General features: G+C 37.3%; 1 long non-coding RNA gene across 1 annotated transcript; it reads left to right on the top strand.

Moving 5' to 3' along the window:
- The first annotated feature begins 615 nt into the window (after window positions 1-615).
- Window positions 616-25,415, top strand: LOC132673593 (uncharacterized). The gene is made up of 3 exons (XR_013557037.2): window positions 616-782; window positions 19,869-19,991; window positions 24,717-25,415. It is a non-coding gene; the product is annotated as an uncharacterized LOC132673593 (long non-coding RNA).
- The last annotated feature ends 746 nt before the right edge of the window (window positions 25,416-26,161 follow it).

Raw genomic sequence — 26,161 nt, 5'->3', positions numbered from 1 at the left:
GTAAAATTTACTTTTGAAACTCTTCATTTTTAAATATAAATGCATTGTGAAGGAATATAGACAAATCTAAGGAAGGTTTGGTGTAGTTTTTTATATGTATATACAAGATGCATTTTGAATGACCAGGTGTGGACCACTAGATCCTAGGTTATTAGAAAAGAAATCCAAATGGAATTAGAAGTTGTATCCACTGCTTGAAAGTACCTCTCAATGGAAAGGAGAAGGCACAGACCTTGCAAACTACAAGATGAATATGGTAATGGGCATAGACACCAAGGCAGCAAGGGTGATTCTAGAAGAATGAGCCAGAGACCCACATAGAAGGCAGTGTATGGCCCAATGCCACCTAGGGCTCAACACTGTCAGATCTGAGGGTTTGACAATGCACCTGGTTTTAGCATTTCACTGTTTATATTTTCCCAACGCAAACAACTCTTGAGTCACCAGAGAAAATGACATTGTCTTTTTTTTTTCCATTTGGGGAACAGAACCTACATTTTTGAGTCAAAGTACCTTTTTCATTTTAACCTAAAAGCTGTATCACCTGTTAAGTCGGCACATTGTGATGCAACAGAGAAGACAAGTTTGTTGGATATGAGTATGTGAGAGATTTGGTAAGCAGGGAGTAGGTTCCATTAATGCAGCAACTATCATTTCATTTGTAATTAAAAATACAAATGTCAAATACTAGTGAGAAAATGAATTTGTAGGGGAGAAGATATGAATTGGAAGCTGTCTTATCTACTGCTGATTGGTACCTGAAGAGAGATGCCAAAACTAAAGTAAGTTAGGTTGCATCTTCTGAATTCTTTACATTAGATTCTTAACATAAAGGATAGGACATTTTCTAGACCCTGTGACCACTGTTAACTCTATAACACAAGAATTATGGTTGAAATTAAATATTTACCCTCACTCATACTTCAGATTTATATTTGAGATAAACATCATGGAATCAGAGATTCTGAGGCAGATCCAGCATAGAGAAAAATATTCATTTTTTCCTTAACTTACTGACAATTTATTTACTATGAAATATAAGCATACCCTTTGAAGGATTTTGGCAAACATATATGCTCATCTAAAACAACAACAGTTAAGAATAGGGAACATTTCTTTTTTTTTAAATTTATTTTTTATATTTATTTATTTATTTATTTATTTATTTATTTATTTATTTAATATATGAAATTTATTGTCAAATTGGTTTCCATACAGCACCCAGTGCTCATCCCAACAGGTGCCCTCCTCAATACCCATTACCCACCCTCCCCTCCCTCCCAGCCCGTATCAGCCCTCAGTTTATTCTCAGTTTTTAAGAGTCTCTTATGCTTTGGCTCTCTCCCACTCTAACCTCTTTTTTTTTTTTTTTTTTTCCTTCCCCACCCCCATGGGTTCCTGTTAAGTTTCTCAGGATCCACATAAGAGTGAACACATATGGTATCTGTCTTTCTCTGTATGGCTTATTTCACTTAGGATAACACTCTCCAGTTCCATCCATGTTGCTACAAAAGGCCATATTTCATTCTTTCTCATTGCCATGTAGTACTCCATTGTGTATATAAACCACAATTTCTTTATCCATTCATCAGTTGATGGACATTTAGGCTCTTTCCTTAATTTGGCTATTGTTGAGAGTGCTGCTATAAACATTGGGGTGCAAGTGCCCCTATGCATCAGTACTCCTGTATCCCTTGGGTAAATTCCTAGCAGTGCTACTGCTGGGTCATAGGATAGGTCTATTTTTAATTTTTTGAGGAACCTCCACACTGTTTTCCAGAGCGGCTGCACCAGTTTGCATTCCCACCAACAGTGCAAGAGGATTAAGAATAGGGAACATTTTGGGGCACCTGGGTGGCTTGGTCGGTTAAGCATCCGACTTCGGCTCAGGTCATGATCTCAGGTCCGTGAGTTAGAGCCCTGCATCGGGCTCTGTGCTGACAGCTCAGAGCCTGGAGCCTGCTTCGGATTCTGTGTCTCCCTCTCTCTCTGCTCCTCCCCTGTTCATGCTCTGTCTCTCTGTGTCTCAAAAATAAATAAAACGTTAAAAAAAAATTAAAACTAAAAAAAAAAGAAAAAAAAGAATAGGGAACATTTCTACCACCATAGAAGGTCCCCGTGCCCCTTTCCAGTCAATATCCCCTTCTCTCTGACCTCAGGAATCATTTTTTGGATTTCTATCACTATAGATCAATTTTGCCTATTCTAAAACATCATATAAATGGAATCATTATGCATTATTTTGTGGCTGGCTTCTTTTGCTTAATATAATATTGAGCAATTCACCCATGTTGTGCATTTCAGTGATTCATTCCGTTTCGTTGCTGAGAAATACTCCAGCAATATATGTGGTACATATGAATATACCACAGTTTATTTATTTTCCTGTGGTTGAAAATTTTAGGTTGTTCCAATTTTAGCCATTGTGAATACAGTGGGGTTGTGACTTTGTTAAATTACCATGTGTTAAGTAGAGCCCCAGGGTGTGAAAGGGTGAGCCAGGTTTTACCAGACAACAGCAAGGGAAAGTGAAATAGAGTGTATTACTCACAGGAAGGGAAGGAGGTACACAGGCAAGCCATTTGGGGAGATCAAGACAGGGTCCAGGGAGAGAGAGCAGGGCAGGACCTGGGCCCCATGTCTTCACTGGTGTCTTGAGGGTGAAGTGCTTTAGAGTTCCCAAGCTAAGGCAGAATTTGACAATTTAAAACACTAAGCGGGATTTTGGTAAGCTTTGGGTGCGGTGGAGTGGGGTGTCTCTTCTAAGGGAAGGGCATTGACAAGGGTCATTGAGGTAGTTGTATCAGGAACTTATATTTACTTGTGACCCTGCAGGCTGTTCCCTAGGTCATGCACCTCCTGGAGGGTCTAGCTGCCAGTTCAAAGCTCCTGCATGGTTCCTTGGCCACAGGAAATGGATGAAATGGATGCGGAGGCAGCAATATTATGTAGTTCAGCTAAACTCCCAACAAGTGGCTACTAATATCTTTGGACAATTCCTTTTGAGAATAGGTTTAATTATACAAGAAAATGACAAGTAATTTTCAAAAATCAAGTTTGTCATTTTTCGTCTTACAAATGATGTAAGAGATCCATTTGTTCTACAGGCTCACCATTTGGTATTTCCAGTCTTTCTAACAGCAGCAACTCTAGTGAATATGTAGTGATATCTCAGTGTGGTTCTAATTTGCATTTTATTGATGACTAATTCCATTGAGCAACTGTATATGTGCAAAACAGCCAATCTGATTATCTTCTTTTGTGAAATATCTCTTTTACACATTCCATAAATAGAGTTGTTAAAATTCTTAATTTTGATGAAGTCTACTTTATTAATTTTTCTTTTATGGGTATACTTTCTGTGGCCTAGGAAATTTTTGCTTGCTTCAAGGTTACAAAAATATTCTCCTATGTTTCTTTTATGAGCTTTACAGTGTTGACTTATGTTTAGGTCTATGATCCATGTCAAAATAATTTTTGTGTATCATGTGGGGTAGGATTGAGCTTTTATTTTTCTTTCTAAAACAAGGATTTGAAGTCATTCCTGCGCCATTTGTTGAAAACGTTTTTCTTTTTCTTTACTCATTGAATTGCATGGTAACATTGCTGATAATTTATTTTATACTGTTGAGAATATATTGATCAAATATGAGTGTGTCTGTGGTTCCATTGATTTATTTGTCTATCTTTACACTAATGCCTCACTGATTTAACTTTATCGTAAATGTGAAATTCTGATAATATAGGCATTCCAACTTTGATCTCTCTTTTAAAGATTGTTTTGCTATTGTAGGTCATTTTAATTTCAGTATAAATCATGTAATCAACTTTTCAACTTCTACCAAGAAATCTGTTGAGATTTTCTTTTCTTTTTGTCTTTTTAAATGATTATTTATTTATTTTGGGAGAGAGAGTGTGAGTAGAGGAGGGGCAGAAAGAGAGGGAGAGAAAGAAGATACCAAGCAGGCTTCGTGCTGTTAGCACGGGAGCCCGATGTGGGGCTCAAACTCAGGAACGGTGAGATCATGACTTTAACAAAAACCAAGAGTTGGACGCTAACTGACTGAGCCACCCAGGTGTCCCTGTTAAGACTTTCTTTGAGGAGGTATTTGCATATTGTTATCTTAACGATATTAAGTCTTGTCATCTATGAACATAGTTTAGCTCTCCATTTAATTAGATCTGTATTTTCTCTCAGCAATGTTTTATAGTTTTCAATATGGTAGTCTTTCATATTTTTTTAAATTTCTTCCTAAGTATTTTATATTTTTGCTTACTAATGAAAATTAGTTCCTCATTTTTATTTCATTTTATAATCGTTTCTAATGTACAAATTTTTTTTTTAATCCTGAATCCTACAACTGTTTTAAGTAACTTTTAGTTTTATTAGATATTCTAGGAATTTCTATTGATGCAACTATGATATCTGCAAATAGAGACTGTTTTACTTTTTTGTTTCTAAGTTTTATGCCTTTTTTTTCTTTCTTCTTTGTACTATATTTCACTGGCTAGTGAAATATTGCACAGAGATTTGGAGGGGGAGTATTCATTAATTCACTATGCTGTTAGCTACACATTTTTATGGATGACTCATATCAGAATGAGTTTTTTTCTGTCCTTAGCTTGCTGAGAATTTTTTTCATGATTAGTTTGAATTGTTTCAAATGCTTTTTCCACATTTCTTGAGATAATCACATGGTTCTCTCTCTTTTTTTATATCATGGTGAATTATACTGATTTTATTTGAAATGATAGACCTTGCATTACAGAGATAAACTCCACTTGGTCATGATGTATTATCCTTTTCACATATTGCTAGATTTAATTTGCTAATATTTGATCAAGGACTGTTGTATTCATGAAGTTTATTGTTCTGTTAGTTTATACTTGCCTCATTGAACAGGTCAAGAAGTATAACTTCTCTGCTTTCTAAAGGAATATTTTTGCATATTTGATATTATTTCCCCCTTAATTATTTGATAGAATTCACCAATGAAATTATCTGGGTTTGGAGTTCCCTTGGTGTGAAGGTTTTGGTTATGAATTCAACTTCCTAAGAGCCATTCAGACTTTCTATTTCTTTTTTTTTTTTTTTTAGTAACTTGTGCTTATGAAGGACTTTGTCCATTTCTTCCAGTTTTAAGTGTATCGTCATCAAGTATTATAACATTCTTTTATTATTCTTTAGATATTTGCAGGATCTTTGTAGTGATACTTCCTCCTTTTTCCTTATACTGGTTATTTTCTGTAAGATTTGGTGTCAGGGCCTATGATGTGGTTGATCCTTAAAAAACAGCATTCTTTCTGTGGCCTTTCCATTGCAAAGCATCAGAAGGCCCCCTCTGGATCTGTCCATACCTAGGTGGGCCTGATAGAATTGCTATAAAATGAGTGAACTGCAAATATTAACCAGCATGTAACAACATAAGCTAAAGGGGTACCTGGAGGACTGGGCATTTTTGTTGATTAATTCAGGGGGCATAAGGTTGAGAAAGGGAGATATTATGGGCTTGAGGGCACTTTCTCAGGACACAGTACTGAATACCTAGCAAACATTCCAGTAGATGGTTCCAACTTGCTGCCCCTGGGGGCCTGGAGATAGTAATGGCTCATCCAAAGTGATGTTGCAATGCTTAAATTCCTGCGGGAGAAAGTGATGAAGAGACTAAAAGGGCCAGGGAAGTGAGAATGCTGAAGTGGATAAATTATGTGAGAACAAAGGACATATTCAAGTGTTACATTTCCCAGAAGACATCCATTTGCACTGGTAAGAGAGTCACCAGCATATTCAGTTGTAGCTGGTTGGGCCAGCACTGTTGGTCTGAGAAGATTCATGGGGTTTGGTTTGTTAATGGAAAGGAGTATGAAGAGAGGACGCAGTCAATGGCTCTTAACCACCCAATGCAAGGTGTTTTCATCATTGCAATGACAAGCAAGATCAATGGTCTTGACCTTCAGAGGAACATGGAGATGGTAAATGGAACATGGCCTTCCTAGAAGAAATAGATGGACAGTTAACAAGAGTACTGCTTAATTTGCATGATCAAAAGAAAAACAGAAGGGAGCTGTGAGGTTACTGTTATTGGATAAAAAGGATATTAATCAATATCCTTACAATGTGTCCCTTTCATCATATTACTAACCATGTGAGCCCCTCATGATATTTCATTAGATGTTTGATGTGGGAGATGCAGGAGAGAAGCATCAAAGGAAAAGACTTCAAAAGGGAAGGGCTGGAGAAGGTGCAAGGCCTTAGGACATGTTTGCATAGCTGAACGTGGCTGCAGCTCCTAAGGAATGCCTAGAGCCATTAACATTGTCCAAGATCAGATTCTCCTTCACACCTGACCCTTCCTAGTGATATAGAAACCAGTTAACTGGAAATTCAACCTTGAAAAACTAAACCATTAGATTGATTAACATACTTGCTTAACTGACTTTATGTACATAGTCTTTAGCAATTATCCTAATAAAAAGAAGCTTCATTCTGGAGCTCATTCCTACTTGAGTATGAGGACCTTCACTTAACTGCACTTTGTTTGCAGACTCATCTTTTGCGACTCCGGCCATACTCCCTGCTACAGTTATGCCTTTATTTATCCAGGTTTCTCCCATTTCATCAGTCAGTTGGCTGTTAAGCATATTGAAATTTAATTAATAAACAATTCACTTCAGTTTTTCCTGTGAAGCTGTTCTCATGTCTTTGAATCACAGAGCTCTGATGCTTATTAATTTAAGTTTTCATTGTACTGACAACCACAGTTTTTAATTCTGCACTTACATACCGGGTAGCAATTGGCTCTTGTTTACTACTGGGAATACAGTGGTAATGGAAATTTCCAAGTCTGCATATGTTTTGATACGTGGCTCTTACCACTGTCTGTCTCATTTCTTTATATTTATTTATTATGAATAAAATTATAATATCTATGCCAAGATAGCAAGCATGGTTCTATCCAAACTAAGGATTTATTTTTATTTCACTTTACTGCACTTTTCAAAATCTCTGGGATAGCAGGACAATAACAAGAATGATTTTCTCCTTTTTTATCTTCTTGATCCTTCTTTATTTGCCATTGTACTCAGGTACTTTTTGCTTTGTCATTTTAAGAGTTGAATAACTTTGGCTTTGGCCTTGGGTAATGATTTTTATATATTGATTACTTAATTTATTGGATTTAACGTTGCTTAACAAGTTTCTATTTTATAGCTAACACTTAAGTGAGTGCTTAAGGCAGAATTGTTGCTAATCCTCCTTTCAAGACCATTTCTTTTTTTTTTTAGTTTTATTAAAAAAATTTTTTTGAGAGATTGAGACAGAGCAGAAGCAGGGGAGGAGCCTAGAGAGAGGGAGACACAGAACCTGAAGCAGGCTCCAGGCTCTGACCTATCAGCACAGAACCCAAAGCACTGCTCAAACTCACAAACTATGAGATCGTGACCTGAGTGGAAGTCAGACACTTAACCAACTGAGCCACCCAGGCGGGATTTCCTTTTTTATTCCACATTTAATTATTAAAAAATACTAAGATATTTATGTTAAGATGGTTATTTTTCCCCAGCAGAGAAAGTATTTGCATTTGAAAGTAGCCATTAATATGAAACACTTTTGATGTTAAGGAAGCCTTGTCATGGGGCACCTGGGTGGCTCAGTAGGTTAAGCACTCAACTTTTGGTTTCAGCTCAGGTCATAATCTCACAGTTCATGGTTTCAATTCCTGTGTCAGGCTCTGTGCTGATAACTGTGGAGACTTCTTGGGATTCTCTGTCTCCCTCTCTCTCTGCCCCTCCCTGTTCATATTCTCTCTCAAAATAAATAAACATTAAAAAAAAAAGGAATCCATGTCATTTAAAGCAGAATAATTCTACTTAACTCTGTGGAAAGTAAATTCTCTTCTATTTTTATCTTCAACCTTCCAAATCTGTGTATCCAACATATAAAATAGGTTCCGTCCCAACCCTCCCATCCAACGCCACCAACCACCAAGTTGAACGATGTGAAGTAACATAAAATTGAACAAGTGGCCTGTCAGCTGAAGGCAGTCATTCTTGTCAACACTGAGCAGAACACTCCTACAGAATCAGTAACAAACTCAATTTGCTATAGGGTATATATAGTAGATAGATAAGACGAAGGGGAAGGAAATGACCATATTAAGAAAGAAAGCCATATGTAAAACTAGTAATGACTTTTCCATTGAATTGGTAATTTCTGATTTATCACAGACACGTGGCTGAGCAGGACTATTCCAGCTTTCTCTTCAGTCTGAACTTCTGGAAAGAGAAAATAATGGATGATTCACAGTTGTATTTCAGATTGTATTAATAATCCTCATCTGCAAGTGATCAAAACCTAATTTAAATCAGCTTAAGCAAAGAAGGGATTTATTAACTCATATAAGTGGAAACCCCAAAGGAGGCAGCTATTCAGATGTGGCTGGATCTTAGTGTTCAAACAATGTCATCAAGTCTTTATGTCTTCATCTTTCAGCTGTCCTTCGTCTGTATTGATGTCGTTTTCAGACAGGCACTCCCATGGTGGAAAAGGAGTCTCTCATAGCTCCAGGCTCTTACATTTACTGTTTAGTAACATGGGGAGGGAAAGAGCTTCTATTCTGCTAGCTCTGAAGGAAAATGCAAAACAAGATTCTATTTGATCTGGATTGGGTCATGTGGGCAGAAGAACAGAGGTCAGACTATCCTGCCTGCTCAAAATACCCTCATGAAATAAAGAGTATGTTACCAACAAAATGGAAAAGGAATATTAGACTGGCAAAGCTGGAGGTCTCTACAAATGCCCACTTCTCCTACCCTTGAACTATCCCTCCTTTCCCGGTGGGTGAAACATTACGTTATGATCTGTAAATTGGGAGAGCACATTTTGCATAACTGGTGCTACAGCAGCCAGTTCCAGCCTTAAGGAAAGGTAGAAAAAGAGTTGTTGCCCTAGGTGGAGAGCAGAGAGGCTGGAGCTTCTTTGTACTCTCTGTGCATCTATAACAATCTCTGTATATACTTCTACCCCATTGTATTCTGATTTCTGCTGACCCATATGTCTTCTTCACTATGCCAAGAATGTTTCCAAAGTAGGGAATCTGGCTATTCATCTACGTACAATGGGTGTTTAGCCCAGCCTCTGACAGTAGGTTCTGATGTGCTTGTTGAATAAATATATAAATGCCAAAATAAATAATTTTTAAAAAGGCAAAGTTTTTTAAAATTTTTTTGTATATAAAAGAGGATTCTATTTATACAACATTCTAGGAAATTCCGACTAACACACACCAATGCAAAGTTTATTTTAATTACCATCAGTGTCATGACTAAAATGGGAGAAAGAGGCCTGTCAGTCTTGTTTCAGAATTTATGAATCCAATATTTTAGTATCAAAGATTTCATTCTTATTGTTGTAAATGAGAATAGAAAGCCCTTAAATTTGTATGGTACTTCATATTTTTTTCAAGGAACCTTTACTACCATTAGCTTTTTTGGTCTGAAACAATTAGTTTCTTTATCTTTGATTTTCTGTAGTTTGAAAATGATATACCTAGGCACAGTGGTGTTTGTTTGTTTGTTTGTTTTGTATTTTTCCTGTTTGGTATTCTCTGAGCTTCCTGGATCTGTGGTTTGATGTCTGACATTGGGGAAATTCTCAGTCATTGTTGTTTCAAATATTTCTTCCGTTCCTTTCTCTCTTTCTTCTCCTTCTGGTATTCTCATTATGTATATATTATGCCTTTTGTAGTTGCCCCACAGTCCTTGGATATTCTGTTCTGTTTTTTTTTTCCTTTTTTCTCAGTCTTTGATCTCTGCTTTTTGGATTTTCAAGAATTCAATTAGTGTATCCTGTAGTTCAGAGATTCTTTCTTAGCTGTGTCCAGTCTACTAATAAGCCCATCAAAGGCATTTTTCATTTGTTACAGTATATTTTTATCCTTAGCATTTCTTTTTGGTTCTTTCTTAGGATTTCCATCTCTCTGCTTACATTATTTATCTGTTCTCATAGGCTGTTTCTTTTATCCATTAAAGCCCTTGGCATATTAATTAAAGTTGTTTTAAATTCCTAATCTGATAATTCCAACATCTCTGCCTGGTCCGGTTTTGATGCATGTTCTCTTTAATATTTTCTTTTTCCTTTTAGTATGCCTTGTTATTTTTCTTTATAGCCAGGCATGATGTACTGGGTAAAAAGAACTTCTGGGGCCCTTAGTAGGTTAAGCATCAGACTGTTGATCACAGCTCAGGTCTGGATCTCAGGCTCTTGAGTTGAAACCCCACATTGGGTTCTGCATTGGGTGTGAGGCTTACTTTAAACAAACAGACAAACAAACAAACAAACAAACAAACAAACAAACACTGTTGCAAATAGGCCCTTAGTGATATGGTGGTAAGGTGTGCGGGGAGGGGAAGTGTTCTACAGTAGGTCTCAGTTGTTTAGTGAGCCTAAGCTTCTGAACTGTGAATTTCACAAGTGTTTCTCAGTTTTTTTCCTCCCTGGTTAGGTGGGACAGGATGGGTAGGGTGGGTTGAAGTTTGGTACTTCTCTTTCCCCAAGTCAGCTAGGCTCTGATCATACCTCCTGCAGATTAGGCTTTGGTTAGCTAGTTTCCCCTGAGGGCAGGCCCTGTTAAGAACAGAGTGCTTGCTCTGGCATATTTCAAAATTTTTCCTTATTCCCTCTTATTGCCAGAAGACCTAAGGCATTTTTCTCCAGTTAAAAACTGTGGGAACCTGGCTGAACTCCTGGAGGTAAATCTCACAGTATTGTAGGGCACCCTCTACAACTAGGTCTCCCTGGACTTTATAACTCTCAGAATTGTCTGCACTGAGCTTCCAGTATTTTGCCAATTACGAGTCAGGTTTTCTTTCTTCCTCTAGCTCTGGTTTCTGTGACAGTTTTTTCTTGTAAGTCTCTGCTCCAGTGAGCTGTGACTTGTGGTATTCACCTGTCTTTCCAGTTTTGGAGGCAGTGGTTTGCCTTGCATCCCTCTCCCCACCCCCTTCTCTTATAGATCCAAGAAGAGTTATTGAATTTTCAGTCTGTTCAGCTTTTGCTTGTTGTTAGGACAGAATGGTAATTTCTAAGCTCCTTACGTGTGGAACCAAAAACCAGAAGTCCAATAAGTTTCTCAGAGCAGTTGTTATAATTTTTATATTGCAGATGAGGTACAGTGAATTTAAGACAGATTACTGTGGGTGCACAGCTAATAAGTATTTAAGCCAGTAGAAAAGCTAAATATTCTTGTTCTATAATGGATTGGGTTTGTCCCATGTTTCTTCTCCATTATGGGTAGTATATTGCAGCATGAGATCCCAGGACATCTGAAAATAAATAAAAGCCCTGAAAAGTAGGAAAATGTGAAAAAGCAGATGAGTGAAGTCAGCAAAGTTACAATGCCATTGATTCATGCTCTATATTAACAAAACACGCACACACACACACACGTACACACACACATTTCCTAGACTGAAGACAAAAGTTTAATCAGTCATTCATAGAAACATAGATCAAGATTTTCCTTGGGAAAGTATATTGAGAGCTTTTCACATGGTTGTGGTCCAGAAATAAATAACCATAATGTAGAAAAAAAGAATACAAAAAGAAATATGACTAGGATGCAGAGACCCTAACCATTCCAGAATACATGACACGGAGAGTTGTTATTAACAACTTAAAGGCTCAGTTTGGGCTTGAACAATACTAATATCAAGATTATTCAAACAGAATATCTTGATATGAGCACTTCACTCATATTAATAGTAAAAATATAAAGGTCAAATACTGCTCATCTCAAGGTATGATCTTTGCTGGTCACTGGAGATTTAAATAATCACAGAAATGAGTGTAAACTACAATGGGCAAATTTGGGCATGAGAAATGGAAGCATAGCTCAAAGGTGGCAAAGCTGAGCATTTTTAATGGTGCTGCCTGATGAGCATTTCTCTTCTCTATTTAAAAGATAGAATGAGTATGTAAATAGCTTGGCAATAAAGTCTTTCATAAATAGAATCTGACCAGGGTGTCCAGGATCTGTCCTAGCCCCATCTCTCACTTTGTGAAGTAGGACTCAGGGCTACTGACAAACAATAGTCAATAGGGATCTCTGTGGTGATGGATGGTGGCTTAATAGATCTTGGTGAGCAGGATTCTTTAATCCTGAGTATGTGTATAAGATCCAGGGGACAAATGGATACCTCAAACTGGACAAAAATGTTGTTTGCATGAACTTGGAGATATTGAAAGAGAGGAAATAGAGCTTTCTTTATAATATCGAAGACATTTTTGGCAAAAAGTTTAAGAACCACTGTTGTGGATTTTCACTGACTGTCCTCATAACACCTCTTGCAATGTAATTACTCTAAATCTCACATGCTTCACCTGTAACATTACTATTAATCATTTCTATCTCCCATTTCCCCAAAGCCATGCCTAATATTACATATATTAATTTCAACATTAAATATTACATTACATTCTAAAACTATTTTTTCTATATGAATGCGTTTGCATTTATGTAGTCTGACATGCAGTCTAATATTTCCTGGACTATTTGAATAATGTCCAGTTTTCATATAATTACTTTCTCTCTTTTTTTGCCATTACTCCCAAAGGTACTCAGGTTGCTATTTAAATTCCAGATATCCAGGAGAAAGACTAAATGGAGACAATGACTGTAGTTTTTCTCCCTTTTAATGTCTTTTCACTTGGGACACATGCATTCTCAACATTGACAACCAGCTGCCATGTGTAACTGAGATAAGGGCTTTCTTTGATCACCCCCCAGCCTGAAGCCCTATCTCCTTGGGAACACTGACACTCTTAAATCTTTGCCAGTTGATAACTGATCGCTTTCTGCTGTTCCCCATGACATATGTTTTCTTTCATTATCATCTTTTTTATTTTGTCTTATTTGCTGCATAACATTTTCACACATGCATATCTTTTTTTTCTCCTCATAAGTTACACACTATTAAAATGAAAGAATTGGGGCACCTGGGTGGCTCAGTCGGTTGAGCGTCCGACTTCGGCTCAGGTCATGATCTCACGGTCCGTGAGTTCGAGCCCCGCGTCAGGCTCTGTGCTGACCGCTCAGAGCCTGGAGCCTGTTTCAGATTCTCTGTCTCCCTCTCTCTCTGACCCTCCCCCATTCGTGCTCTGTCTCTCTCTGTCTCAAAAATAAATGAACGTTAAAAAAATTTTTTTTAAATGAAAGAATCATAACTCTTCCTACATTGTATGTTTCCTAGTTCTTAATATAATGGATACCAGGCATTTTATTTATCAAGTAAAATATATCAGTGTTCTCATGCCCTATAATCTTTGCATCCATTAAATTGATCACTTCTTCCTCAACTCTCCTTAAGAAAAGAATTAGCGAGAATTTGGTTAGAATTTTAGGATTTGGTTCCATATCTACTATAAGCCATAGGTCAAAGCCTACAGGTCAGCAATTTCATGTTTCTTTCTCACTGCTATCTTTAAAAAAAATTTTTGTTAACGTTTATTCATTTTTGAGAGACAGAGTGTGTGTGGGGAGGGGCAGAGAGAGAGGGAGACAGAATCTGAAGCAGGCTCCAGGTTCTGAGCTGACAGCACAGAGCCTGATGTGGGGCTTGAACTCACCAACCATGAGATTATGACTTGAGCTGAAGTTGGATATTTAACCTACTGAGCCACCCAGGCTCCCCTTACTACTATCTTTTAAATAGTGAGTCTCAAATTCAAATGCCTACAGAGGCCAAGCAGATGACCTGTCTGTGTATTTATGATGAAGCTTTTAATAATTCCCAGGATACTCAATGCTATCATAAAACAAAGGAGCTAGAAAAATGAACGTCCCTGATGCTGTACTATGTATGTGTAGGAATTAGATAAAATGTTCTTTGAAGAGAGAAGAATAGCTCATTAGTGGCCTCAATTAGGTCAGCCTATTAATCTCACAGAGTGGCAGTTCCACAGCTGAAGCCAAATGAAAGAACCTTCAGAGACATTCACAGGAATCCAGGAGTCCAGAGGTCCTGTGTTATCATCAGATGTTTTCTGGTCCATTAAACAATCACTGTGACCTCATGGGTGCATCAGGGAGAAAAGTAATAGCAGGAAGACAATAAAATTGCCTAATTGGGTATTCATGATGACAGTTGAGATCCTCCTCCAGGCACAAAACACAAAAATGTGGTTGAATCAGTCAGTAACAAAGGGAGAGAAAACAGAAGGGTAAATGTTCAACACATAGGTAAACTATACACAAAGAAGGCCAGATTGGCATGGGAGAAATTAAAGGAAGATTTGGAAAACCGTGCAGATCTTCATAGCTCTTTAGGAACATATTCTATCCTCTAAAAAGGATCAAGATAGTTTAAAATCAAAGAGTGGTTCTAGCTGAGATTAAATATAATATGAAAAGTAAAACACTGATATTTTATTTTTTATGCTTTTCTGTATTTTTTTTTTTACATAAGCATGTAAAAACACTGATTATGTAAATCATTAGTTTTAAGTTTTCATGTTGTTGTGTAATGAGCAAACATAGAAAAGGCTTTCTCATGGGGTTTTTGGGAGACAATTCTCCACAGGTCTCCCAAATTTCTATATAGTTTCTGAGCAGTTGTACTGACTGCCCTTTGTTCTAGACTATCTTTCAAGAATGCTTGTATAGTCCATAGCTTGGGTAACATAGATAGTTTCTTTCCTGGGACCAGGAGAGGGTTTGATTATAGCCTTGGATAATGGAGATAGTTTCTCTCTGAGCAAAGGGCAGGTATGCTTACTGCCCATTTTGAGTTCCCTAAGCTCTGGGTTCCTCTCCTGTAACACAATCTATCATGTGTTCAGTTACCATCTGGCAGTCTTCATTTCCCTCTGTGGGAATTAGTCTCAAGGAATCACTGCAAAAAATGCTGATAAGTTGACTTCCATTATTGCTGAGTAATAAACTGTTTCTTGTCTCTATTTCAGAAGTCTTGTGTCTTCTATCAATGTCCATAAAATCATATATTTAAACTATTCACAGCTCTTGATAAAGTTTAATTACTCCTTAGGATATATCTTAGTACCTTCTTTCAATGAGTTGACAAAAAGCACATATAGTACATGGCTATGTACTCTTTGGCTAAAGCATAGGGCTTCCTTTTGCTTTCTTGCTTTCTTTCTTTCTTTCTTTCTTTCTTTCTTATCTTAGTTTACTCTTACTTGTCTTGTCTGATATTCAATGAACTGTATCTTTTGTTCCTTTTCAGTGATAGAAAATCATTTATTCAAGTTGCCATTTTATCAGAAAAACAATAGGTTAGGGTATTAGCACAGTTTAGTTGTATTTCAACTTGTTTTACCTACCTAGACTGTAATAGGTTTATAATTACTTTAAAATCTAAGACTGAGTCTGGGTGTACCATTTTTGTGTATGATTCCTATGTCAGCTATTCCGTTAAGAATTTATCTAATCATTTAAAAATTTCCAAAGGAAGGAATTGTCTTTTTGCTTGCTTGAATTTCTTTAAATAAATTTAGAAAATATCTTCAAGAGTTACCATTACACAACTGAAAAGCTAAAAGTAAAGATGGAGAAGCAAGAACACTTAAAAATCCAAGGAAAGTCTTCTTTTACCAGTAGTCCCAATTGGCTGGCAAAAAAAAAAAAAAAAGGGAAACACTCCATTTTTGAGGTGGGTGGAAATATCTACTTAATACTTAGCTATTAATAAGTCCATAATCTATGCTCTATATTAGTGTTTGTTTATTAACTATTGCAATACATAACCATAAATCTCAGTTACTTAACAAACAGGGCAAATCTTACTGTATTCTCGTCTGATATTAGTTGATTAGTTGATGGGTAGACTTAGGCTCCAGGGAGGCCCTTAGGTACCAAGGATTCATTATGTGACTACTCCACCTACTAAGATCTCCAGCAAATCCTCTACATAAGTCTGTCAGCCCAGAGAAGAGAAAGAGAGGAAATCAGATCTGCTTTCCATTATGGTGGCAGGATGGGTTCCTTAGGAAGAACCCTCGGAGATGAAGATCTGTGTTCAAGAAGTTTCCTGGGGAGTGCTTTTGGAATCAAAACCTGGAAAAGAATGAAGGAAGTATAACTGGGCAGAAAGAAGACTTAAGCTGTGATGCCGTCAAAACAAAGGCTTCTGCTGACCCACAGGGAACCCTGGAACTCAGATTTGTCCAGAATTTAGGGTAAAAGGCCAGGACTTTATACCCATACAGCAATATCACTGAATGTGGTTGTCCCCAAGAAGCAAATGCAGTCCTTGGAGGAAGTGCAGCTCTCTTCAGGTGAGAGCCATCACTGGAAGAGGCTATTTAGCTGTGAGCATTGAACTGTCAACACTGACAGCAGATAGCAGAGTGAGGGCTTCAGTCCTGAAAAGGGAGATCTGAGTGGCACAACAGTGTTCACTACAAATATCTTGGCTGGAGTTGACTTGTATCACTTCTCACATTGCAGTAGTGAGATCTAGTCACATGTCCCCAGCAAGCTCTGAGGAGTTGGGGGAGTGCTGTCTACAACAGTGCTGCTCAGAGTAAACTGTTCTACTAAATCCTTGAGACTTAAATGAAAATATAAATCAACACATTACTTCCTTCATTGGGAAAGTTTTTCTGGGGAAAAAATGTTAGCTGAACTTAACTGTGTGCTTAGTGATGTAGTTGATTCATAGTCTGCTCTTAGTTCTTTATTTTTGTTTATGTGTTTATTTTGAGAGAGAGAGAGAGAGTGCATGTGAATGTGCTTGTGCTTGCACCTGAGTCGGGTAGGGGCAGAGAGAAAGAGAGTATCCCAAGCAGGCTCTATGCTGTCTGTGCAGTGGCCATCTTGGGACTTGATCTCATGAACGATTATGACCTGAACTGAAATCTAGAGTCAGTAGGTTAATTGACTGAACCACCCAGGTGCCCCTGGTCTTATCTCTTCACAGCATTATGAGTTATAGAGTTCATAGAACAGTGCCAAGCACCACACGCTGAGGAGCATAGGACTAGCTGTGTGCCCAGGAAGAGGAGAAGGCATGGATATAGTGAGTGCTACTGATCTCTACCACTTCCTGGTATGTCTGCCAGCTAGCTTCTGCCTGTACCATTCTGCTCTGTCCCCCATCTTGATTTAGTCTCCTTGCGTCTCAATTTTATAATCTGAGATCACCAGTTGTCTCTTCTCTTCTCTTTGCTGACGTTACATTGACTTTCAGCTGCTGGTGAGATGCTACTCTTGCTGTTCCTTATTTCCTAACTCCACAACCCAGGAGATGCTGTGAACTTTGGCGAAAGGACTTATGAAGATTATTCATAGAGCATTGGGACAATGATTCTGGAGGCAGGTATAGGAGATTCTGGAAAATCAGGGGAAGAAAATAAATGTGTATGATTTCATTTTAAATGTTTAAATTTGTTTTAAAGGCCAACTGTTCCTCAGTCTGCTTTTTCACCTATTTTCAAAAAATAGGTAGCCCTAAGATTCTTTTATTAAGTTCATTGGGATGATCTTGGAAACTGAAATCCAACAAAGTCAGATGATTTTCATGTATAATAGATTTATGCCTCTTAACTATTTGATAGACCCTACTACAGAGAAAACTCTATTGGAGTTTGAATAGTTTCAGGAAGTTGGAGAAAATACAAGAAGAGAATAATTTAGGATTTGGACAAAGAAGCCATTTATAAAAGAATGGACAGAATGACACTGAATGGTGTCAACAGATTCTACCAGACAGACCACATGCTTAGATCAATGGTGACTGCAGAATAAAAAGCTCTGACGCAGTCTGATGGGCTGTTATTCAACTAATGTAAGAAAATTTTGTGCACCAAATAATGACAAAGTGGAAAGGATTGAGGTCCTCAAAAGACTGCCCTACATAGTGGTAACCCACTATCAAGAAACACTCACGTAGGTACTACGTGAGTACTATGAGAGAAAAACGTGTTTATTGTCAGACATATTTAGGTGACCTTGGACAACGTCTTCTTAGCTCGACTATCAAACATTCAGTATATTTGATGGTCAGATTCTCAGAGGTGTTAAATTTCTCTCAACTTTATTCCACACATCTTCGTGTCCTAAATAAAAGGTGAATTTTTCTTATTTGACTAAATAATGTCTTTTACATTTTCATTCTAATTTATGCAATTTCATGATAATAAAAATAAGGAGTTTGCTTCTTTCTTTCTTTCTTTCTTTCTTTCTTTCTTTCTTTCTTTCTTTATATTGCTTAGGGACCCTTTAATCTTAACTCCTAACTTGTGACAGATGTTTTTATTTTATTTTATTATTTTATTTTATTTTATTTTATTTTATTTTATTTTATTTTATTTTATTTTATTCTATTTTATTTTATTTATTATTTTTACCTTGCAATGACGAATACTCATCCCAAATTTTGCTACACTGGTGTGTGGCATTATGAAATTTGTGCCCGTAAACTTTATAGCTATTTTGGGATAGTTTCTTTTTTCTAAAGAACAAGAGTCTTGCATCATTCAGTTATACTATTGTTTATCACCTATCAATTCTTCTCTGCAGAAATGAATTCACTGAGATAACTACAGTATGATTATTTCTAATAACCAGACATTTAGAAATGACATTTTAACCTAATGTGGCATAGCTTCTTTTAGAAAAAATCTAAAACATAAAATTGTAAATATGTTTTGATTCAGTTAGTGTTGGCATACAAGGTTCTGATCAAATGGGATGCATTTGAAAAGCTGTAGATTTTCAAACATAAATTCAGACTGCAATTATACATTTTTATCTTTTATCCTCCAAAGAAGCTCCATGAAACAGCAAACCTTCTGTTGCCAGTCATTTCACTTCTGATGAATGGAAAAAGACATACAGCTTCAGAACCAACTATGCTAGTTTAGTTAAAAAATTACTCAGAAAGTATCCTCAAAATTGAATCAGATGACCACATCAAAAAAGTCAACATGTCTTTTTAGTTGCTGGATGACTTTGTACTCTTAAAGATTATTGAAGACTTTTGTTCATGTGGATTATATTTATAATATTTATTATATTACAAATTGAAACTGAGAATTTTAAAACTATGAAGCTTAAAGACTATTTATTTATGAAGAAAATCCTGCTTTATCAGATATGTATAGTTGGAAAAGGTATTTCATATCACTGAACTATGTTACATTAAAATATGCTGTTTTATCTTGTACTTCAAATAGATCTTTCAACCATGTAAGATTTTGAAACATCCGACATTGGTTATTTTGGTTATCATGAGTTATATATTTGGCCATCCTGAGTTACACCGATCTTCCTAATGTCAAATTTAATTATTAACATCAAAAAATAGTTAGGATCCAAATGCATTCAACATAGTTAAGGTTTTATTTATGTGGTTTGTGTTGTCTGAGAATTAAGACTCTTAATATTTATTTTTCATTTAATTAGATCTACCTAACCCCAGAGAATGTAAGTAGAAGCCATATGATATGAATCAGCTATCATGTGAGATTGGAGGCTATGTATACTAATACTAAGCCTGGGACACCTGGATGACTCAATTGTTTAAGGATCCGACTCTTGATTTTGGCTCAGGTCACGATCCCTGGGATTGTAAATTTGAGCCCTGTATTGGGTCCATGCTGTGGAGCCTGCTGGGGATTCTGTTACCCTCCCCCCTCTCTGCCCCTCCCCTGCTAGCTCCCTATCTCTCTCTCAAATAATTAAATAAACATTAAAAAATTAAAAAAATACTAAGCCTGTTAGCATATATGGAAATAATAGATTTTTTTCTTAAATTCCACGTTTCTATCTCATTATGAAAATGTAAAATATATTGTGTCCCTCTGCATCACCTGAGATGCTCAAATTTATGTTCTTTTTTGTTTTTTATAGTTGCAGAAAAGTAATTGAAACCTAGCACCAAAAGGACACAAAGTGGAAAGTCACTGGAGGATAAAATGCTGACCACTCATAAATTCCACTTTCTACTTAAATTTGTAATGGTAAAAAGTACAGGTATAGTCCCTTGCTCACCTGATCACTAAACACCAGGGTTGACCGCAGTCCTGGGTTCATACCACTTCTCACCACTCAATGCCCAGGCTCTACGTACTGAAACTCTAGCCACCATCATTTTTCTCTCTAGGAAACCTCTCTTAGTGTCACTGGGGATTGTTTGTGATTCTTCAAAACCCTGAAAACGTATAAATCAAAGATCCAATAATACAGATAAGAGCTAATACCATGAGCCAGACACTGTTTTAAATAACAGTTTATTAGATTAGTTAATCCTCGTGATTACATGAAAACCTATTATTATTTCCATTTCATAGATTGGGAAATTAAGGCAGAGAGAGGTTAGCTTACTCACAGTCAACCACATGGAAAATGGGAGGGTCAGAATTCAAACAGACGCAATCTGATATCCAAGCTCTCACTCATAAACTTATGCGATATTAAGAAAAAGGTCTGGGGGTGCCTGGGTGGCGCAGTCGGTTAAGCGTCCGACTTCAGCCAGGTCACGATCTCGCGGTCCGTGAGTTCGAGCCCCGCGTCAGGCTCTGGGCTGATGGCGCGGAGCCTGGAGCCTGTTTCCGATTCTGTGTCTCCCTCTCTCTCTGCCCCTCCCCCGTTCATGCTCTGTCTCTCTCTGTCCCAAAAATAAATAAAAAACGTTGAAAAAAAAAAAATTTAAAAAAAAAAAAAAAAAAAAAAAGAAAAAGGTCTGGTTAAAGTGAGAAAGTTACTTCTAAGCAGAACAAATACCCCTACTTTCATCTTAGTATATAGTTTTTAACTACCTAAGTCTTTTTATTTTGTTTTACTATTTTACTTACAACATTATTTTATGCCTGATATTCCAAAATTTCCTATTTAGTTAATTTGTCAAACTATGATTTTTTTTTCAGGTCTTTAGCAAATAGTGCAACATACTATTTTGGAAATTTATATTTTAGTGTAATGTTAAACTTACAGAAAAGTTGCAAGAATAGGACAAAGAACTCAATATAGCTTTTCCAGAATTCACCCTTTGTTAACATTTTCCCTAATTTTTCGTCATTCTCTCTTTCCTTCATTGTTTTTTTTTTTTTTTTTGAGACATTTGAGATTGAATTGCTGAAATGATGGTTTTTTGCTCCTCAATTTTTCACAGTGTATTTCCTAAGGATATTCCCTTGCAAAATTACAGTTCAATTATTAAAATGAGGAAATCTACATTGGTACAATACTATTAATACAAGTAAATGTTCAAATGTTGACAATTGATCCAATAATCAACTCTATTATTCTAGTTTGCTTTTTCCAAGTCCAGCATCAATCATGAATCACATTTAGCTATGATCTTTCCTGAGTCTTTTGATCTGGAACATTTCTTCAGCCTTTCTTTCCCTTTCTTGATCTTGACAGTTTTATGTGTCAAGTAATTTTATATCATGTTTCTCAAATTTGGCTTGTCTGATATTTCCTCACAGTTGGATTCAGCATATTCATTTACAGATGGAATATCACAAAATGTGTCTTTCTCTGTATCACATCAGAAGCCACATGATGCTGGTTAGTTCCATTAGTTGAGGTGGACTTTGATGACCGGGTGTTCTCCAGGTTTCTCTGCAGTAAAATTATTATCTTCCCCCTCTATAATTGCTAATTAATTTGTAGCGAGTTATTTCAAGACTGCCATGTAAATATTCTCTTCTTTATCAAATATCAGTTTTTGTTTGTTTGTTTGTTTACCTCCACTCCTTTTTCATTTGTCTCTTTGGTGTCTGGGTTCCAGCCAGGACACCTTGCCTCCCTCCCTGTATATTGCTTTCATTCTAAGATCATCTGTGACCTCCTTCATGGCAATTTCAGGGGATTTGTTTTTATCTTCATTTGTTTAAATGCCCTGACAGTTCTTAACACTATTGACTTTCTAACTTCTGAAACTCTTCATCCGTCATTTATATAATACTCACTTTTTCTTTCTTTTTTTTTGCCTATCTCCCCCGCCCACCCCCCCCACCCCCCCCACACTCTGCCCTATATCTTTCATCATATCTTTACTGTGGATATTTCCAAATGCCTCACTGTGGGAACTTCTCTCAATGGTTTCACCTCCTCTGAATGTTGGCCTTCGGTGTATCCAGTTTATTCGTCTGGATCAGTGGAGAAATAGTATGGAATAAGGAAAAACATATGGTTGCTAAAAAGAGAGGTTGTGTAGAGAGATGTCTTCCTTTAAATCCTCATTCTTCAACCTACTATCCCTGTAGTGTTGGTATTTTATTAAAATTTGCAAAGCCTTAGTTCTCTGGGTTCTTTGTGGTATCCCTGTCCTATACTGTGTCACCTGAAACATGGAAAGCAGACCCTTCCAATCACACATCTACAATCACTTACATTTTCTATTATTTTCTCTTTATCAGAGAAATAAGGAAATAAATGAATCTTGGTTATATAAGTTCTTGAAAGTCCTTCAGCCTTCCCTGGTTTCTAAAACTCCCTACTTCTGTATTTCCAGGTACCCCTTCCTTAGGCTCCTGGTCAAATTCAATTTCTCGCCCTTTATGAGACAAAGCTCTTTAACTCCACAGTCTCTTCTCTGCTCCAGGAACTACTCCTGCCCATGTAGACCCTCTCCTGGGCCCTGCAGACCATGTGCCTTCCTGTGGTCCAGAACCGATGATGCAGGGATTTTCATCTTTCCTGATTCCTACCCTCACTGATGTTAAAGAGATTTACCCACCTACTCCTACTAATGTGAATCTGCAACATCCTTTAGAAGACAGAGTTACAGTCTTGGCATATCATATCATTTTTGTATATACAAATATATATTTCTATAAAGAGCTTTAGAAAATATTGAATTTAGAAATACATAGAAATATTTAGAGAATATTAAATAGAGCTTATGTCTCTAGGCTGTGTGACTGTAAGATTTTTATGTTCTTTATGCTTCAAATTATCTATTTTGCAATGGGCGCATGTTACTTCTATAATCAGGAATTAAAGTAAGGAAAAACTCTCCCGTCCTCCCCTCTTCCCTGGCCTTCAGTTCTGTATTTCCAAGAGACGATGAGATGCCTCCCCCGGGCTTATCAGAATTCACAAACATGGCTGTTCTCTCAAATTAGCTTTGCTTCCCACCAACTCCATTAAGCCTCCTTTCATCTTTATTTCTCCTATTATAACAGACCCTGTGCTCAGTGCCGGGCCAATCTGTGAAATCGTACATTTTCCTTCTTTTTATGTGTTCCCATAATAAGTAACAAGAGAGGTATTCTGGCATTTAAAAAACAATAGTGTGAGACCCGGAATTTAAAAACTCTTCCAAGCACTAAAGTGAGTTATATATGTGAACAGTGTTTCCACTGTAGAGTGCTGTAAGTCATGTATTGGTATATATTAGTTTTTATTTTCAAGAGTTTTGAAACTCCTCAAAGGTTTTGTTTAAGGAGTTGCATTTTGGGAAATATGGCCCAAAATAGTTTGAAGAAAGATGTTCATAAGAGGCTGGAAATGATGAAACATACCAATGTTTGTTGTAGGCAACCTCTAAGATGGCCCACAGTGACCTCCACCTCCTAGTATTCAGGCCTTTCTCATGTAATTCCCTCCCCCTGAGGGTGGGCTGGTGACTAGAAGTGACTCACTTCTAACACATAGAATATAGCAAAAGTCATATATATGTCATGAGATTAGGTCATGGAAAGGCTATGTTCTCTCTTTCTCTCTTTCCCTGTCTGGGGAGCAAGCAGCTATGTTGTGAGCACTTCCATAGAGAGGCCCACACATCAAGGAACTGATGTCTTTGACTAACACTCACTGAGGACCTGAGGTCACTCAACAACCACGTGAATGAGCTTGAGAGTAGATCCTCCCTGAGTTGAGCCTTGAGATGGTTGAAATCCTGGCCAATGCCTTGAATGCAGCCTAGGAGAGACGCTGAGTGAGAGAACCTAGATGTCATCTCAAGAGTCTGGATCCACAGAAACTATGCAATTATAAATGTTTGTCCTTAAAAGCTGCTAAATTTTGGTCAGTTTGTTACATAGCAAGATTATTCATATGGCCTGGTGAAAAATTACACTTTATATATAATGCATAAAATAAATGTTAAATGTTTTATACTTATATAAAAATTTTTTTTTAATGTTTATTTATCTTTGAGAGAGATGGAGACAATGTGAGTGGGTTAGGGGCAGAGAGAGAGGGAAACACAGAATCTGAAGCAGCCTCCAGCGCTGAACTGTCACCACAGAGCCCAACGCAGGGCTTGAACTCATGAGCTGTGAGATCATGACCTGAGCTGAAGTCAGACCTCAACTGACTGAGCCACCCAGGTGCCCCAAATGTTTTATATTTATTATGGCGTGCAAGTGAACAAGCTAATTATTCAATATTTTTGAACTGGCATATAATATTTCCCATACACATCTGTCTGTATAGTCTACATGTTTATAAGTTTACCGGCCATGTGGTAATATCATTAAGATACATCTGAATTTTCATAATGATTAAGAGTGCATTCTCTAGAACCAGACTGCCTGAGTTTTATCCCGGTGCCCTTCTGCAAGTTTCTTTACCTCTCTGTGAAATTGAGAGACTAATAATGTTTGTCACATAGGTTTGTTGTAAGGATTACATAAATTAACACAGGTGAAGTGTTTGAAATAGAGCCTAGCACATAGTAAAAGTTTCAATGAATGTTAACTAATTTTTCTTCTTCCTTTGTTCTCCTCCTGTTGGATGGTTTAGTTGCATCCAACTTGTGATGCCTTTTGACCTGCATCACCGATGCCAGCTGGTTGGCTGCTTCTGGACTTCTTGTGGCCCTTTTGTCAGGGTGTCTTGTCAGAACACTTGGCAAATGTGTATCAAATGCCCAATGCCTGCCATGTTCTTGAACAGCAGCTGTACAGAAGAAGTAGAAGAAGTCAAGAGAGATCTGACTCCAAACTCACGTCTGCTGCTTCCTGGCTTTGCGATTGGGCAAATTGCTTTCCTTTTCAGTTTCCTTGTCTGGAAGTGGGGCTAATCGTCATGGTCTCTTAGGGTTGTTAAAAGTATTGGAGGCGGGGAATATGAAGATAATGTAAGTTGAGCCTGTGGCATATGGTCAGTGCTCAATAAGTTGGAGCTGCTACTTCTCAGCATGTGGCTAAACCCTCCAGATGCTGTACCTTTCCATCTACGTCAGGCTCCTTCCCAGGGCCTTCAGGTGGGACTGCTTCTTTCTCCGTGGCTTATTCTTTATGATATGAATAAGCCACTAAAGGGCTTTGTTTATTTATAAATGGTAACTTACTCTCTCAAGTGGCTGTAGTAGGACAGATGTCTTCATGTTAAAAGTAATCGCTTCTCAAAAGATGTCAAGGGTAGAATTTGTGAGGCCTGTTATATAGTTCATAACGTGTGTCCGATAGAGTCATCCGAGGATATTTTTGAGATGGACTACCCGAGGCCCTAAAAAAAGATTGTGATTCAGCAGGTGTGGGATGGCATTTGTGTTTCAGAAACAATTTAAAGCAAGATACTCAGAGCAAATCAATTCTCAGCTCCTGTGAGGTTTCTCTAATCTGGAATCAGATGAAAAACACTGATGCCCCGTCTGAAATTTTCAAGGCTGCATTTGAAAATGTTCTCTCCCCTCAGAGTAAGTTTGAACACTTGACACTAAAATATTTTGGCACTTACTGATTTTTAAATCAGAAAGCAATTCTAAAGTTTTATTAACAAAGCCATATTTCAGGAGAGCAACAGTAGCCAATAACACCAAACATATATTTAAAGTAAACCCTAAACGCTGATTATGACAAAAAATCCAATAGTTTTTATTTAAACCATATTGACTGGCAGGGCATTCACTTTAGTGAAGACCAATGGTTCTCAAATTTGAGGGAGCTTCAAACATCTCCTGGAGGCTTGTTAAAATAGATAGTTGCAGCTCATGGCCAGAGTTCCTGATTCACCTGGTCTTGGGCAATGCCCAGGAATTTGCATTACGAACCAGTTTCCAGGTGATACCGATGCTGCTGGTAAGGGACCACACTGTGAGAACACTGCCCTAGCCAAAACGTGAGGATAGATTCCTATTGGAGAATGGTGACAAAAGTCTCTCTCAGCTGTCAGGTAGACAGAGGACTACTGACAGTCTTGGGATGAAATTTACTTGTGATTCATCTATATTTTGTAAAATGTTC

The sequence above is a fragment of the Panthera onca genome, chromosome C1, assembly GCF_046562875.1.
Source record: "Panthera onca isolate mPanOnc1 chromosome C1, mPanOnc1 haplotype 2, whole genome shotgun sequence".
In the NCBI taxonomy this organism is placed as follows: domain Eukaryota; kingdom Metazoa; phylum Chordata; class Mammalia; order Carnivora; family Felidae; genus Panthera; species Panthera onca.
The sequence above is the reverse complement of the archived record's forward strand: the minus strand, read 5'-3'. Positions and strand labels throughout refer to the sequence as shown.